Source organism: Lissotriton vulgaris, chromosome 1_1, assembly GCF_964263255.1.
Source record: "Lissotriton vulgaris chromosome 1_1, aLisVul1.2, whole genome shotgun sequence".
Taxonomy (NCBI): Eukaryota; Metazoa; Chordata; class Amphibia; order Caudata; family Salamandridae; genus Lissotriton; species Lissotriton vulgaris.
Window position 1 is genome coordinate 830,860,971 of NC_141685.1, and position 15,619 is coordinate 830,876,589.

At 48.2% G+C, this 15,619-nt stretch overlaps 1 protein-coding gene across 2 annotated transcripts in view; it reads right to left on the bottom strand.

Annotated features, from left to right (window-relative positions):
• The window catches only part of SLC44A3 (solute carrier family 44 member 3), a 530,813-nt gene that overhangs the window by 240,949 nt on the left and 274,245 nt on the right, over positions 1–15,619 (bottom strand). The window lies entirely within an intron of this gene.

Sequence of the window (15,619 nt, forward strand, 5' to 3'; positions counted from 1 at the left end):
TGGTGGATGTGGTGGTGGATGTAGTGGTGGTGGGGGTAGTGGTGGTGGGGGTGGTGGTGGTGGGGGTGGTGGTGGTGGATGCGGTGGTGGTAGTGGATGCGGTGGTGGTGGTAGTGGTGGTGGATGTGGCGGTGGTGGATGTAGTGGTGGTGGGGGTAGTGGTGGTGGGGGTGGTGGTGGTGGATGCGGTGGTGGTGGAAGTGGTGGTGGATGTGGTGGTGGTGGTGGATATGGCGGTGGATGTCATGGTGGATGTGGAGGTGATGGTGGATGTGGTGGTGGTGGTGGATTTGGTGGTGGTGGATGTGGTGGTATATGAGGTGGATGTGGTAGTGGATGCGGTGGTGGATGTGGTGGTAGTGGTGGATGGGGTGGTGGTGGTAGTGGATGTGGTGGTGGATGTACTGGTGGTGGGTGTGGTGGTGGTGGATGCGGTGGTGGTGGAGGCGGTGGTGGATGTGGTGGTGGTGGATGTCATGGTGGATGTGGAGGTGATGGTGGATGTGGTGGTGGATGTGATGGTGGATGTGGTGGTGGATGTGATGGTGGATGTGGTGGTGATGGTGGATGTGGTGGTGGATGCGGTGGATGTGGTGATGGTGGATGCGGTGGTGGATGGGGTGGTTGTGTATATTGTCTAGAAGCCTTGTATCAGCAGAGCTGGGCATTATTGACTTAACAGCAGTGGCACACAGGTGAGGGGAGCAACCTGCCTGGTAAACAGGATAAGGGTAAAGGATAAGTGTAGGCTAAGGTTTAGGGCTAGACTTGGAGTTCCCCATTTGTAAATCAATGGAAAGACATGTAACAGTACATATTAGAGGTTAGATTTTACAATTTAACGGAAAAACGATAGGGATGCTTACAGGATTAACAAATTGCCAACAAATGTTTTATCACTCATTATAATTCTCATTAAAAGTAGAGAATGAAAGCGGAAAAATTAAAATAGAATGGAGAGATGAAAAAAAGAAGTAAGAGGCAAATTATGGAAGATAAAAGTGGAACAGAAAAAGAAAAAATAACGAGGGAGACAAAGAAAAACTAAGAAATAAAGTAAAATAGAGATAGTATGAGACACAAAGAAAAGAAGATTTGCTACATACTCATAGTACGCAGAGGCAGCTTAGCAGAGAGAGAAAAAGAGAAGAAAAGACAAAGGAAGAAACAAACAAAGATAACGTGTAAGTGAGAAAAGAAAGCAAGACAGAAAATGTTGTAGAAACAAAGGCGGACAGAGGGAAAGAGGCTGAACAAGCTAGAAAAAGAAATAAAAAAACACAAAGGAAAAGAGGTGAAGAGTTGCTAGAGAGGCTGCAGACCGAGACAGCATGGTGGTTTTGCTAGAATCCCTGCAAACGCGGACAGACTTGGAGAACAAGCGCAGTTCGTAGGTAGAGGCCGAGAAAAAAATGCAGATAAGGTACAGAGGAAGAGAGGGAGACAAAGAGGGATAGAGAGCGGCAGAGAGCATCTGCAGAGCGAGACTGTGTCCACGTAGGTAAAGCGTGGCATGGCCTGTGGCTAATGTAGAAGAATGACCCCACAACGGCAATGTGGCAAGCAGAGAGCAGCATCGTTCTGGGATAGTACCCAGGCAGATGCAGTGCCACTTCGGAGGGGCCATGCACTGACATCATTGAATCATAAAAGCATTGCTAATAATGAGCAGCATAAAACACCCAAAAACAATGAGATGTCCCAAGCAAACATGTACCACGTGCATCTCGCTCTGTATTTAAAGGATGGACATTGGGGAAAACAAACTGAGTCTCTCTGTGCAAATGGAAAACATTTGAGTAGAAGGCCTCTTCACAGGAAGAGCACAGTAGGAGAAAGGAGCCCACCGGTGATTAGCAATCCTGCCTGTCTGTGCCACAGCAAGGTCTCAAGCACTGCAAGGAAAGGAGGCTGGCACGGGCAAACACAGGGCTGGAGAAGCAAGTGCAAGCTTGAAGCAGGTCGGCCGCTTACCTTGTACGATTTGATGAAGCGTGCAAACACCGGGAAGAAGACAGAGGGCGGGGGGGCGGAGCTAGCCGGCGTCCATGTAAGACGCGCGAGTGCGGAGCTCCTTACCGATAACCCGCCAAACTCCTATATTCCCATCCTAATACCGCCCTGCCGGCATTTAAAGCGGTGGCAGACCTTCGGACGTGGCCCCGGTGAGTCGGTGGCCCCTTTGCCCGGCGGAGATCGGACGCGGTGCGACTTGGCGCCGCAGCGACCGGAGCGACAACAGCCCAGGCCAAGATCCCCGACCTGAACTGGTGAGCTGCCCGTGTTACGTCGCACTGCGTGTGGCGTGGGAGACTGAGGCGGTCCCGGCCATCCGCAAGGACACCTGGTCGGTCGGCACACTCACGGCTGGCGCTGAGAGGCAGCGGAGCGGACCAACCCCTACACGGTGACGACCAATTGAGGAGGCTACAAGAGAGTGTAAGGAGGACACATTGACTGCGGGGAGGCCCTAAAAAGACTTGCAATCCTAAGTGCGAGACGAATTGCTCGCCGACGCCCGGCGCCAAACACCACACTGAGAAGGAGTATCGGAGGAGTGGTGAGTGACTTGATCCCAGGCACTGGGGCGACTTGGCCGCCCACTGGATGAGTAGTCTGCAGGGGGCAATGCCCGAGGGTGCGTAACGGCCAAATCTGTACTCTGGTGCGGGTAGCCGCCATTTTGGGCTACGGTCCTGCCACATACCACCCTGGACGGGGGGGACCCACACCGTTCGCCCGCTGCTAGGCCTGACCTCAAATCACGGGTGGTGGACTCCGCATCTCTGGGCCTGTCGGCTGTATGTCCACTAGAACTGCCATGGGGAAAGGAGACAGAACGCAGCCCAAGCTGTCCTTCGACCAGAGGAAGGCGAAGGGGGCCGAGGGGACCGCTCAAACCACCTCTCCACGCCCTGCAACGTCCGAGAACTCTCTGTGTTCCAAGATTCGGGACATGTTGGGGACCATGGAAAAAGGCCTACAAGACAGCATGACGGAGATCAGCACTAAAATCGACGCACTAACGTACCGGATGGACCGCATGTCCGAGAGAGTGGACAAACATGCGGAGAGGCTGGACATGGCGGAAAGACGACTCACAGAGGCGGAAGAGGCTCAATCGGAGTGGGATAAGGACCGCAGGCAGTTTGGTCGGCTGCTCCAGGTGATACAAGATAAGACGGAGGATTTGGAGGCGCGCTCAAGGCGCTCCAACCTACGCATCACGGGGGTGGCAGAATCCACTAGCACCGGCAAAATGGAGCTGTTTGTGGAGAAACTCCTTCAAACCCTGCTAGGGGAAGATGTCTTCTCCCCTATGTTCATTATTGAAAGGGCCCACCGCACCCTGGGGCCGAAACCACAACCAGGCCTCCCGCCACGACCGATCATAGCGAAGCTATTAAATTATCGGGATAGAGACTTGGCACTGCGACTGACCAGGGAAAAGGGAAAGCTACAGTTCGAGGGCATGAACATCTCCCTATTCCCGGACTTCACGGCGAGAGTACAGGAAGAAAGGAAGCGCTTTGCCCCCTACAAGAAGCAGCTGAAGGACCTGGGGCTCGACTACGCCATGCTGTACCCTGCGAGGCTTTGCATCAACAGGCAAGGCCACTCTCACTTCTTCACTGACCCCGCGGAACTTAAGAAATCCTTAAAGGAATGGGAGAAAGACAACCGCAACAGTCAGGGGAGTAGGCGAGAGGACTTGGATGCCTCGTCCCACTTGGATGATCAGGAGTAGCCGGGCACATGCAAGATGTTGCTGGACTGCTGGCGCTGAGCTGCGCTGGGACTGACACACAGTTGGTGTGGACCCGTCGAGATGTGACTCTGGGGTGAGATCTATCTGGTTACTACCGGAATGTTTTGTCTACGCTGTGGGTCGGGTGGGGGGGGTGCTCGACTGACTGAGGGCGATCGTGGGGTAGGCTCCACCACATAAGGATCTGGCATTAACTGACTGTGAAGAATGGAGCCGGCAGGGCTCACTGCCACAGGGCGGGGGGCGGGATGGGAGCACGCGGGTGGTTACTAGCTCTGGTTTCCCTGCTGAGCCACTGGCTGGCTTGATTCCTCTGCCCCTGTGCTTTTGGCTCCTTCGGGGGCTATTTGGGGTTCTGTAGAGTTCATTGTTGAATAAGGGGGGGATGTTGGGTGGGGATGAGTCCTGTCTGACCGGGTTGGGGTTGGTCGGCTGTGGGTGGGTGGGAGGCTGTTCTCTGGTTCAATTGTTGGGGCTGCTATGCGCGATGAATAAGGGTGGTGCAATGGGAGGGTATTTGTGTGTTCAAGGTTGTGGGGATGCTCATGAAACGTGGTGTCTACAGCTCGAGGGGGCGCAATGTGTAATGCTGTGTTTTGCTGCTTATCTGATGCTCCCGATGGTTGCCCCCGCCCTGGGGAATACTACTCATGCTATCTGTAGATTAACGATGGAACAGTCACGACTGCAATGTCGAATGCCGCCCTGACTGATCACACACGCACCCCGCACACTCTCAAACTGATGACGTGGAATGTTCGGGGCCTAAACGATCACCGCAAACTGAGGAAGGTCCTTAGTTACCTGCACCGCCATAGGGTGGACATAGCCCTTCTACAGGAAACTCATTTGCCTATCCATAGTAGGATGCTACAGACACGAGGGTTGGCGGGACACATAGTGGCGTCTGGCTTTACGACACACTCCCGAGGGGTACTGACCTGGGTTAACCCGTCCTCGAATCTGAAATTGATCCCGGTGACGATGGACACTGGGGGGCGGTATGTCCTAGTCAGATGTGTAGGTAAGGGACTAGATATCTTGATTGTTAATGTTTACGGCCCTAACTATGACAATTCTGACTTCTACGCAGCCCTGTCCGCACTATGTAGGAAGCGCACGCAACTGGGGATGCTGTGGGGGGGTGATTTTAACTTTTGTTTTTGACCCCGAGAAAGACCGTTCCTCAGGTCCAGCCCGGAGGCCAGTGGCTTCTGCTGCCTATATGAGAGCCGAATTACTCAAACTTGACTTGGTCGATGTCTGGAGGGAGAAGCACCCCACACTCGGTGGCTTCACCCACTACTCGGCCTTTCATAATGTCCACACTCGCATTGACTACTGGTTGGCGTCGTCTTCGATCCAGCGCAGTATTGGCAGGTGCGAGGTGCTACCACGCACCCTCTCTGATCACTCTCCTGTAATGTTACATATCACCACAGCCAGGGGAGGTATCCCAGCATTTACCTGGAGGTTCCCCCCCTTCGCCCTGTTAGACAAGGTGTTCAGGGGCGAACTGGCGGAGGATATCGAGGGTTTCTTTGCTGCGAATCTGGGCTCAGTAGATCACTTTTCTACGGTCTGGGAGTCGTTTAAGGTCTTCACCAGAGGCGTGGCTATGTCCAAACACTCCAGCACACTGCGTACTATTAGGCGAGAGTTAACTGCGTTGGAGGCCAAACTGGCGGACCTGGAGGCTAGACAGCTTAGGGACCCTGGTCCTGACATAGACTCGATGTTTACCCCTTTGTTATCCGAGTACCAGGAGCTGGCGGATAGGGAGGTCCTCTTTATGGGGAAATATGCTACGGCCCGCGCCTACGGGGAAGGGGACAGGCCAGGTGCCCTTCTGGCCCGTATGGTACGGGGTTCACGCAAACCTTTAGTCGTGGAAGAACTGACCACCCCGGAGGGAGACGTGGTCACAGATGAGGAGCAAATTATAACAACCTTTCGTCAATACTATGCGGACCTCTATCGATCCTGATCCCTAGGCGCGGAGGACGCCATTGACGACTATCTAGGACATATAGCTATGCCATTCTTGCGGAACTCCGATAGGGAATTCCTTATGGCCCCCTTTCACGAGGACGAAATTCTGGAAGCCTTGGCAGGCATGAAAGCGGGTAGTGCACCGGGTTCTGATGGGCTTACGGTGGGCTTCTATAAAGCCTATGCTGGGATTCTACTTCCTCACTTGGTCACTCTCTTTGATGAGATCTGTGAGGATGGGGAAATGCCCCCCACCATGCGGAAGGCACTGCTAGTCACCATCCTGAAGCCGGGGGAGCCGCTGAATATGTGCAGTTCCTACAGGCCCCTTAGTCTGCTAAATGTAGATGCTAAAATATACGCGAAGGTTCTGGCCAATCGGCTGGCCCTCCTAGTCCCGGAACTGGTGGCGCCCGAACAGTCAGGGTTCGTACCTTGTAGAAATCTGACGTACAATATACGCACGGTCCTGGGCACCATGCAACATGTGCGACAGGAGAATAGCGCGCTGGCGATTTTCCTGGATATGGAAAAGGCGTTCAACTCTGTCGAATGGCCGTTTATGGTCCGGGTGCTTTGAAAGTTGGGCCTGGGTGAACCTTTTCTGCAAAGGGTTAGCGCACTGTACCACCGACCGTCGGCCACACTGAAACTGGGGGATAGAGTGTCGGCACCGATTCATATCAGTCGAGGGACGTGGCAAGGCTGCCCCCTATCGCCGCTTCTTTATGCGCTGGTTGCGGAACCACTGGCTTGTGCCATTAGGGAGTACCACAGTTTGGAGGGGATCAGCTTCCCCTGCTATAAGATAGGCATATCTACGTACGCGGATGATACCTTACTGTACGTCCGTGACCCGGAGTCTAACCTGACATCAGTCCTCAGAGAGGTGGTCCGCTTTGGCTCGCTATCAGGACTACGAGTGAACTGGGACAAATCTATCGCATTTCCCCTCACTCCTGTGACGCAGCCCTTTACCATGGAGTACCCACTAAGGTGGACAACGGACTCGGTGCGATACCTGGGCATCCAATTGCACACAGACCCGGAAATCCTTGTCCGTGATAACTACGGCGTAGCCTTCGCCAAATTGGTCGAGGATGTGGACGCTTGGTGCAGGCTCCCGCTGTCCCTATTGGGCAGAATAGCCATTATGAAGATGATTGTCCTGCCCCGGTTTCTGTTCTTATTCACGAACCTACCAGTGGTGCTCTCGAGGGCTTTCTTTAATCAACTCAAGCAGGTCCTCATTCGGCTGGCATGGGCTGGCAAACAGCCCAGGATACGGTGGGCGACACTGATTCTCCCCTGCGAAATGGGGGGCCTGGGGGCCCCGGACATGGAACGTTACTACCGTGTTGCGCAGGCAACCCATTTGCATTCTTGGGTTCACGGAGACGCGCGTACACCGCACTTGCTCCTAGAATGACTGTTTGCAGACCCACTCCCTCTTCCAGCAACGATAAGCCTTCCATTGGATCGATCGGTCGGGCGTCTGGACTCCCTTAAGGCGACTAACCACGCATGGCATGCACTGGTGCGGGCCCGCGGATTGTACTCACCCCTGATGCCGATCGAATGGGCGCTGTGGTTGGGCCCCCTGAGAGAGAGAGGCGTTGTTGAATCCCTTCGCTCTTTGGGGCTGGAGAGGATGGAGGATCTATTCGTGGAGGGCACACTTAAAACTTGGGGTCAGCTAGCTCTGCAGACTGCGAGCCCCACATTGCTTCAACAATTTCAGTTCCACAGACTACGCTCGGCTTACCGAGATGAAATGGGCCTGACTATGGAAGAACCCGAGGAGATCCCAGAGCTCTCCTATATTATAACAACTAAATCCCTGGCTAAGCTGCTCTCGTCGGTCAACAAGTTAGGCGTAACACACCAGAGACTAACGCACTCTAAAGCCAGGGAGGCATGGCAGGAGGATCTGCAATCGCCCATAGATGATGGCATGTGGAGATACTGCTGCTCCAGCACCCGAAAGATCTCACTCAATGGCAGGCACAGGCTGGTGCACTTTAAGTTTCTCCAAAGGGTGTACTATACACCAGAGCGCCTGCACCGCTATGGCTTACGACCCTCGGCGGAATGTGAGCGCTGCCGCACCCCGGTTGCCAATTTTTTCCATATGGCGTGGCTCTGCCCCGGTGTGCAAGCATTCTGGAAGGAGGTGTTTGCGGAGCTTGATCTGATGCTAGAAGAAACACTCCCCAAGACACCGGCGTTGGCATTGCTGGGCTTTTCTAAGCCACTCCCGCCATCACTTCGCCGACTGGCTAATATGGCGTTGTTGATTGCCAGGAGAGTAGTGGCTTCCTGCTGGATGCGCGGACCGCTGCCCACTGTGACAAAATGGAAGAGGGACCTGCGGTTCTGCTGTACCCAAACCGAGCTGTATAGTGAATTGTTGCCACCTAGGAGTAGGCCAAAAAATTTCTGGGACCTCTATACGGAATATTTACGCAAGGGGGAGGAAGGTAGTTCTGACACGTCTGAGGTGGTCGATCTTCAGGATCAAGTTTCAGAATAATGGGCTGGACGGACGAGGGCTTCCTCTACGGGTAGGAGAGTGAGAAGGTTGATGGGGGGGGGGTGCTGGGACAACAAGTAGCTGATTGCATGGGAGGGCTTAGCAGGGAGTGTCTCTGATGGGTTAGGCACTTGGGGTATGGGAGGAAGAGTAATACGAGACATGGTATTCACACACCGCGTCTGCTCTAGATCGGACTGACTGGGCATTCGACGGAACACACAAGGGTGGGTGGGTAGAGTTGGGAATGGAGTTACGAAAGGGTTTCAGGGAGTTTTTGTTCTACTATTGACCTTACACACACGAGACCTTCCCTTCGAGTTGTTATTAATGAGTGATCAGTTGTCGTGCTGCGATGAGTGCTGCCTACGTGGGGGAGCTAAAATCACTAAAGCCGAGTTGGGCCGCTTACATATTGCCGCCGGGCCTCCGGGATGCCGGCAATCATGGCTGTGTAACATCTTTGCCTGAGGATTTGTTGAGCTCCGGTAGCCACGACATGTATGCTTGATAGTGCATTTGTTACGACGCTGATTTTGATGTTAATAAAGGTTTCTTGGAATAAAAAAACAAAAAAAAAAAGACAGAGGGCGGCGTGGTCTTGGGACTCTCCCCAAAGGGCTCCCGGACACTTGAGGGCATTGCTGTGGGGAGGGGGAGGAGAAATGCGACACGGCGGGCAGGGGAGGGGGCGGAGCGGGGAGAGGGTGTGAAAGCAGCAGGGGCCTTTGAAGTGAAGCTAAGCTTCACTTCAAAGGTGTGGGAGGAGTGCGGCTGAGGGAACAGACGGCGATTTGGTGATGTGCACGCGCATTTTAGGTCAATGCGCTTGCGCATTGACCTAAAAGCCACGGGCACAGCACCAAATCGCCCAGTTAGGTAAAGTCTGTTTAAGACGCTATAGTCTCGCCTCTTCAATGCGCTTGCGCATTGAGAGGCGAGACCTAAAAATAGGACTTCTGTTTTATCCGTCTTTAACTTTAAACAATTGTCTGTCATCCAAGATTATATATTGAGTAAACAATGTTTAAAGTTTGTTAACGCAGCCTCAGAGTGGTCACTGAAAGAGAACACTAGCTGGGTATCGTCAGCATAGGAGAACACCTTGACACCATGACGCTCAATGATGGAGGCAAGAGGGGCGAGGTAAACATTAAAAAGGGTAGGGTTAAGGGCCGATCCCTCGGGGGACTCCACAGATAAGTGGGCGGGAAGTGGATACAAAAGGATGTAGATAGGTTTTCTGGGATCGGTTCTCAAGAAAAGAACGGAACCAAGTTAGAACAGTATTCCCTACCCCTAATTGCTCGAGCCTCTCCAGAGAATCTGGTGTGATACAGTGTCAAAAGCTGCGGACAAGTCCAACAGCACCAGCATCGAATATTTACCATGATCTAGGGTTTCTCGTATTGTTTCTGCCACTTCCAGAAGGGCCGTCTCCAGCAAACACTGTTCTTAACTTAATCCCAAATGTATGATCTCACAAGAGGGTTGTGAGAGTCAACTAGAAAGTACATTCCCCTAGAAGTCCATGCTGGGGATTGTGTGTTCAAATTCTGCAAGCGTCTCACAATTCATTTTTATTTTTTTAAATGAATATTACAATCATGATTTAATGACTCTTTTTACAGATTAAAAGATGGAGTCCGCTGCACTCCGTGGTAATGATAATAATTTTGAACGATAATCAATGCGGTTCAATCCTTTTGGGTGCTTAGGGTGAACCCCTTCCTGTCCGGGAGGGGCAGAGTATCAATGTTTGAAGAAGGACCTTACAAGCGTAAGGTGAGAAACCTAAGCACTCCTGTGTGCTATATAACTGCAATTTAAACAGTAGTTTTCAAAAAAGTTCAAAGTTTTATTCACTTTGTAGTTTCGTAAATGTAATTCATCCTTCTGAATCAGAACATATTCTTTTAAATGAACAAGGTTTGAATTCAACGCTGTTTGATTGTTCCATAATCAATCCATAATCAGAAAAGTTCAATACATTGGAGTTGTAAAGATGAACAACATAAGTCAATATCCCCGATGCATTTCGAGCTCAAAAGCTCTTCTTCAGGGGGTTAATGTGTTCTAGGAAAGAGAAGGAAAGTCCAAAGTTACTAGTCAGGTCCTGAGTGATGAGCAAGTAATCAGATGGATAAGGGTGAGATGGTGATTGGGTCTACTGATCGCAGGTGAAAAAGTGACATAGGGGGGAAGTGAAGAACGGAGGGATTTCGGAAATGCGATCTATTAATAGTGCGACGAAAATAATGTGGGAAAGACTATAAAGTGATTGGAAGTACACCCAGAAATCACCAAAAGTGAAAAGTTGTGAGCGTTGCGTGTTGAAAGAGAAAAATATGACAAAACATGCTTGCGTTCAATTGTGCATTACGTTATGAACACTCGAGGGTGGGGATGGTTAGAACGGCGTGTCAATGAAAACAACAGCGTGTCAATGAATAAAAAACACACACACACACACACACACACACACACACACACACACACACACACACACACATACATATACTTACACATTACAACTCCTCTATTTGTCATCGTGGAGCTCTGACCAAACACCCAGATTGTACCCTCTGAGGCTGGGACGAGAGAAGAGAAGCGTCCATGACTTGCACTGGTGATGTAGGGACAGATTCAGTCAGGGGTATTGCTACAATTTCAATCGAACTAGTATTATCTCTAACATCAGGAAGTTGCGAATAAGAAGGCAGATGCTTGAAGTGTGGAAAATCTCACATAATGGACTTTTCAGGATGAGGAGCAGTCACCATGTGTCCTTTAAAGGGTTCAGCATCATAGGGTGCATCAGATTGGCCTTTTCTCTGTTTGTTGTCGCACTAAGACTCGATCACCTTAATTGAAAGTAGTGTTCTTGGCACATTGATGCTATTCGCCATACTTTCATCTTTTGCTTACGGCACAAGTCTGTTTGACAAAGTCCACAATCTGTTTTAGATCTGTTGGACCACTGTGGTAACTAGGTCATCATTGCTCTCCCAAAACTTAGGCTGTCAGGACTTTCACCTGTCATTGAATGAATCAACTGGTAAGCTTGAAGGGCAGGACGGAGAGGGTACTTCAGAGCAAGCTCATCCAATGTGTCACACTGGACGCTCTTTTTCAGTGTGCTCATAAAGTGTTCGACATAACCATTTGTTTGTGGCAAAAGAAGTGTGCTTTTATGATGATTCACATTGAGATGATTTAGAAAGTCTCTGAATTCTCAACTGTTGAACTGTGGGCCATTTTCAGACTTTAGAATTGAAGGAACATGCCATGTTGCAAAAAAGCCATCTAACTTCTCGATGACTCTTTCTTGAGTGGTCGATGAGAGATCTTCTAACAATGGAAAACAGGAGTATTCATCGACAACCACCATCAGGTGATGTCCATTGTCAAGAGGACCAAAATGATGCTCTCCCTTACATGTCTTGGTAATTCAGACATATTCAAGGTATGTTGTTTGGGAGATAAACTATTGCACAAATGGCAGGCCTTCAACTCTTGAACAACTTTCTCGTCAAGATGAGGAAACCAAACTCGGTCTTGGAGAGCTCGTTTAGTGGCAACAATTCCACAATGTCCCTCATGGGCCACTTAAATTACTTGTTGCAGATTCTCCGGTATGGCAATTCTTGAACCTTGTAAGACAATACCTTCTTGAGTAACGGACCGTTAATCTTTAAAAAAATTTAACTGTAGAGATTTGTTGTCAAGTATGAGAGGTCAAGTATGCGGATTCCAGAAGTGATGTGCAATAAGGTCTTTTAGAATAAACATGCCACTACCATTGCTCGTTGCAGCAATAATTTGTTCCAATGAAATTGCGGCTGGTGTACTGGACTTTACGATTAACCACATGGCTGCTGGGCGTTTCCCCCCCCCCCTGTGCTGGAAAATGCCATTTTAGTGGCACCATGACGAGCTCAGCTCGTCATCAGCACACGACACCCGTGGGTGACGACGAGCCGAGCTCGTCATCAGCATCGAAAGGGTTAAGTTAATGTAGGAATCAGCTGCTTTGGAAGGGATACCTTAACTCTGTACTGGCACGTGAGAAAAGTAGTCAGCAAGGTGTTGATCTTTCTCTAGTCGGTGCACAATTGTGTAGTCATATTCTTGTGGAATCTCAAACCCCAAGGTTTAATTCTACGAGGCATCTTGGCTTTTGGATTGCCAAAGATGGTAAGCAATGCTTGATGATCTGTTACAAGACTGAAAGGTTTTCCAAATAAGAATACATGGAACAGATGGCAAGCCCACACCACAACTGAATAGGTACGTTCAGTTTGTGACAAACTTCTGCTTGCATATGCCACAATATGCCCTAGAGCATATTGTGGCATATGCTAGCAGACCGGGCTTCCATCAACAACTGCCGCTGTATAAGGTTTTGGCTCAAAGTAGGCCATTTCAGTGGCATTCTCAGTTGCATGCTCAATTTTCCTAAAACTTTGTTCACATTCTTGTGACCGGTAAAATGAAGCATTACTTTTTGTCAAGTCTTTAAGGGAGCACTTACTGTGGCAAAGTCATGAATGTATCTGGAACAGTAGCTGGCCATGACAAGGATTGAACGTAACATGATAACATCTTGTAGGGGATTGGTGACTGATAAAGCTTGTACTTTAGTTGTATCCGGTATCATATCTCAATCAGAAAAGAAATGACTAAAGAATTTTAGTTTTGTTTTGTGGAACTCACATTTCTCAGCATTCAAAGTTAAACCTGCATTAGCACATAAACAACATACTTGAGTAAGAGCTTTATTATGATCCGTTTGGGTAGCTCTAAAAACCAATATGCAATCACTGTAATTAAAAGCATTTCTGACAGATTGTCTGACACGTCTAATGACATCTTGAACAAGTTCGGCAGTTGATGACACACCAAAACATAATCTTTTATATCTGAACAAACCAATAGTGACAATGTATCTGCAATTTTCTTTGCATTCCAATTGATGATATCCTTTATTCAGCTCAAGGTGTGAGAGGACTTAGGCACCATTTAGCTGTCTGATCATGTCGGCAATGTGCAAACCAGGATGTAGTTCTCTTTCAATTGCCTCTTACGCTTGAGCCATATCAACACAGATGCCTACAGCTCCTTCACTGACCTTTTTAGACACTAATACTGTGGGTGAAACCCATGGAGTTGGACCAGTAGATGGCTCAATGGTATTATGCTTTAGTAATGTCTCAAGGTATTTCTCGTTTTAGAAGTATCACTTATAATTTTCTTAAATTGGTCTTCTGAAAACCCAAACGTGCGCAAAGTGTCCATGACACCCTTATCTAAGACTCTCCACCTACAAGAGCTGTAACAAATACTCCAACAAATGAAGAGAGTTACCAAGGTAAACCAGAAAGGACCAGGAGGTGCAAAGTAGTAATAAAAAAGGTTTCCTTTCTGTGTTTTTCAATGGTAATATGTCAATCACATCCAATATACAGTGAACCTAAGGAAATCTTAATAATAAAAATGTATATCGCAATACGTAAAAATGTACATTTCATTTATTATGTTATCAAAAAATAACAGTTAGATATTTTTGTAATTCTTGACACATTTTTGATGCAATTAAAAACATATACGGATACAAGTTAAAAAAAAACCAGCATATAAGTTTTTCACTGCAATGGGATGATTTTTACAATAATCCATCCAATGCTATGGACTCTTAAAGCTGATACATCCCATATAGAAACCTATTACATTACTTGTTTATAAAAACCAATACATAAAAATTCAAAGTAACTTTATCCTTGTGTCGACGCGTTCCGATGTGTCTCTTTAATTAGGAAAACACCTTCCTCAGCACTCAGTTTAATATTACCTAATCTTCATCAAACATATCCTCATTTATGGATAAGCACATATCACTCAGGTTCAAGCTTTAATATATTTTTTTAGGATTTTAAGCCTCCATCAATTTCAGGACAAAGAATTCTATCAGAATATCAGGGGTCTTTCCTTTGTGCAACCTTTAGTCTGCAGCTGTACCGGTGTTTATAAATTCACCCATTTCATTTAAAACGCTGTCTGGGGTATTAATCCCCTTTGCGGAGAAAATATCATCCACGTACAATACCTCTCCTGGATATTCGTAAAATGGCACTTGGGGCTTATTGAATCACCCTTCAAGATCCTACATCTGCCTCCTTTTTATTAAAATTAAAGCGATGTTCAAACCTTTGTCGACGCACAGCGTCTCTTGACTCTGGAATTCTGAAAATACACGGAGAATACCAATTCAAGGTATTTCTCAAAAGCTTCTTGTAGATGAAACACAATTCTTTAACGCCTTTAAGCAACAGGATGAACGTCCTCATTGATATGCAGCTGCACTTTCATGCCTTAAGTTTTCCCAATCCATGAAATAACGATGGGTACTGACTTACTATTTTGTGATGAGCATTCATACTGATGATCATAGCTATCATTCCAATATCAGCAGCAGTACTGAAATGGAGTAAAGGGCACTTGATGCATTACCTTGAAGTACATGAATGGGTGCTTGAACTTTTGTCTTTTTGTGTTTCATGGTTGCTACGAATGAACCTCGACTCTTTAAATGGCATTGATGCAGCCCATGTATATACCTTGGTCTTCGACAGTGTGAGACTGGGCAATTGAGAGATTTCACTGTATTTCTCCTCAGGCATAATGTTTATCGAAGCACCACTGTCAATATTAAAAGGTATAGAGCAATAGTTTACTTTTAGTTTAATTTTAAGACAATGTTTGTATGACGTTTGTCATTTTCCTCAATGACTTTTCTTGAACTTGCATTCTTCTTTGCATGCGGCTAGTTTGACTTGTACGCATTTTTCTGAGGTAAACATCAACATCGCACATCCTTCTTCCTCACTGTCATTTGACAATGAAACTGAAGATCCCTTGGACAAAGATTTAGACGACGAACAACTTTATTTAGTATTGATGTGCCTCAGCTGATACTGTCGCTTGGCCTTGAGGGTGTGCATAGAACGTCGGTCCTGTGACGTTCAGGCATCCATTTTGCTTTCTCGTCATGACACACCTAGGTTTTCCTTCACCTTGCAAACCATTACAAAATTGTTCTCCTTCCCACAGTCTTCGCATACTTATCCAATGGCAGGACATTCACCTTCGTGTGGAAAAGGAAAATCCACATCTGAAGCACAGCTTTTTCTTCTTTGCGGATAACACTGTGTTCTTCAGCTTAGTTTCTTTGCTTGCTTTTCACATTCATGCCTGGCTCACTTTGGGATCCTCTGGTGTCCATGTCAGCAGCTTGTTTGCCAGCATGTTCCTCAGCTCTGGCAGCC